The 2,106-nt window shown below is 43.1% G+C and overlaps 1 protein-coding gene across 1 annotated transcript in view; it reads left to right on the forward strand.

Moving 5' to 3' along the window:
- PDZRN4 (PDZ domain containing ring finger 4) overlaps window positions 1-2,106 on the forward strand; it is a 392,096-nt gene that overhangs the window by 322,243 nt on the left and 67,747 nt on the right. The window lies entirely within an intron of this gene.

The raw sequence follows: 2,106 nt of genomic DNA on the forward strand, positions 1-2,106 counted from the left end.
GCCCCATCCCCACCTTGCCTCTCCCCCCTCCCCCTGCCATCCTCCTGTGTGCTTGGAAATAAACTGGTATGCAGTCAGTGATGGCTTTAGAAATGGCAGTCAGCCAGTGTCAGTTGGTTTTTCAAGCATTTGTTTATGCATCAAAGACAAAAAAAACCCTGTTTGCTTGTTTTCTGATATTGCTGAATTTTTGCAAGTGGCTGGGTTTAGAGAGATAATCAAAAGGCAATGGCTCAGGTCCAAACAGTGGCCACCAATCACTCTGGGGAAGTTGTTGACAAGTGGCCCAGACTTTGCAGTTTACCCCAAAGGGGGAGAATGTTCATTAAACAGAAGCTTCATCAAACAGGGCAGTGGTATGGTTTACATGTGAAAAGATATATTCTTTACTTAACATTCACAAGTTGCTTATGGATTAATTAGCCCATCTGCTGCAACAAATGTATTCCCATGTCTTTTGTGTTGATTGTTAAAAGTGACTGATTTCCCTATCCACTTACAATAGTACCCTGGCTTCCATTGAAAATAACCTTTCCAAGCCAAGGAGTTTATTTAATCATCCAGCTAAGAATCTGTAAATGGCTTGCAGTAAATAAGTACTCAACTGTCTAGGGCTCCCAAGGTGATTATATCTGAGTGCTGGGGTGGGGGGTAATGCAGGAGGTGAAAAGATCTTAAAGAAACTAAGTGAAGAGATCTCCAACAGGGGTCTGTCTGTTGCACTGGTTTTAGTTTTAAAAACACATTTCTCTCTTCCCAACATCAAGTGATGTAAGTGGCCAGCACAGCTACTAGCATCTGGCAGTTAAACTATGGCCTTTCTTTAGGGGAAGGTAGCATTTAAAAAATGGGTGACCTTTTAGGCACACTAACTAGCTGTGGTGATGACATCAAGTGACAATTAAAAGAAGTGTTGTATATCTTACAAGTACTTGTATCTTACAAGGAGTTCAAGATGGAGTGTTTTAAAGGTCATGGATTTCCTCACTTCTTTGAGGAAAAAACATTTTCTGACAGTAGAGGTCAGTCGCATGTTAATTGCCAAAAGAAATCAAAATATACATCTTGTGCAAGCTGTGATGTTCATGTTTATGTGATTTGGCAATAACATTGTTCCTTGCAGTACAATTTGCATGTAAATAGTATTATTGTAAATGTATATCTATATTCTCAAAATAATCAATATGTATTGATTTATATCGATTAAAAAGGTTGTACGTTTCCCAAAGAATTCTAATGAGAATACTATAATACACTGTCACCCCCTGAAATATTATACACATACTATTGTGTGTCTGTTGACACAGATGTATGGAAAATGGTCAATTTTTAAAAGTCAGCTTTTGCTCTCAATTACCACACAGCTAAGATATTATAATCACAATACTTGTAACAGGAAAAAACTCTTGATATAGCACTGGGGAGGTTGCCTTTTTGTTGTCTGTGGGATGTTTGTCATTTATTGTAAGCCTTCCTGAGCCTGTCTGGATAGGATGAGATATAAATGTAAACAGCAGCAACATCAACAGTACTGTGCGCCGCACTTCAAAAGCGATGTGGCCAGCCTGGAGAGGGTTCAGAGGAGGGCCACCCACTTGGTGAGAGGGCAGCTGGACGGACCCTTTGAGGAGAGACTGAAGGGCCTGAACCTGTTCAGCCTCAGCAAGAGGAGGCTGAGGGGGGACCTGGTGGCTGCCTACACACTCATCAGGGGAGATCAACAGCAAATAGGCAGAGCCCTTTTCTCCCCAGCACCACCTGGGGTGACAAGGAACAATGGTAATAAGCTGATGGAGAATAGGTTTCGGTTAGAGATCAGAAGGCAATGTTTTACAGTTAGGGTGGCCAAATCTGGAACCAACTCCCCAGGGTAGTGCTCCTCGCCCCTACCTTGGGCAAATTCAAGAGGAGGTTGGATGATCACCTGTCTGGGGTCTTGTGACCCCAGCATTCATTCCTGCCTGTGGCAGGGGGTCAGGCTAGATGATCTGTTCAGGTCCCTCCTGACCCTAGCTACTGTGAAACTATGAAGTAGCTAGGGTCAGGAGGGACCTGAACAGATCATCTAGCCTGACCCCCTGCCACAGGCAGGAATGAATGCTGGGG

The sequence above is a fragment of the Alligator sinensis genome, unplaced genomic scaffold (assembly GCF_000455745.1).
Source record: "Alligator sinensis unplaced genomic scaffold, ASM45574v1 scaffold147_1, whole genome shotgun sequence".
Lineage (NCBI taxonomy): Eukaryota > Metazoa > Chordata > Crocodylia > Alligatoridae > Alligator > Alligator sinensis.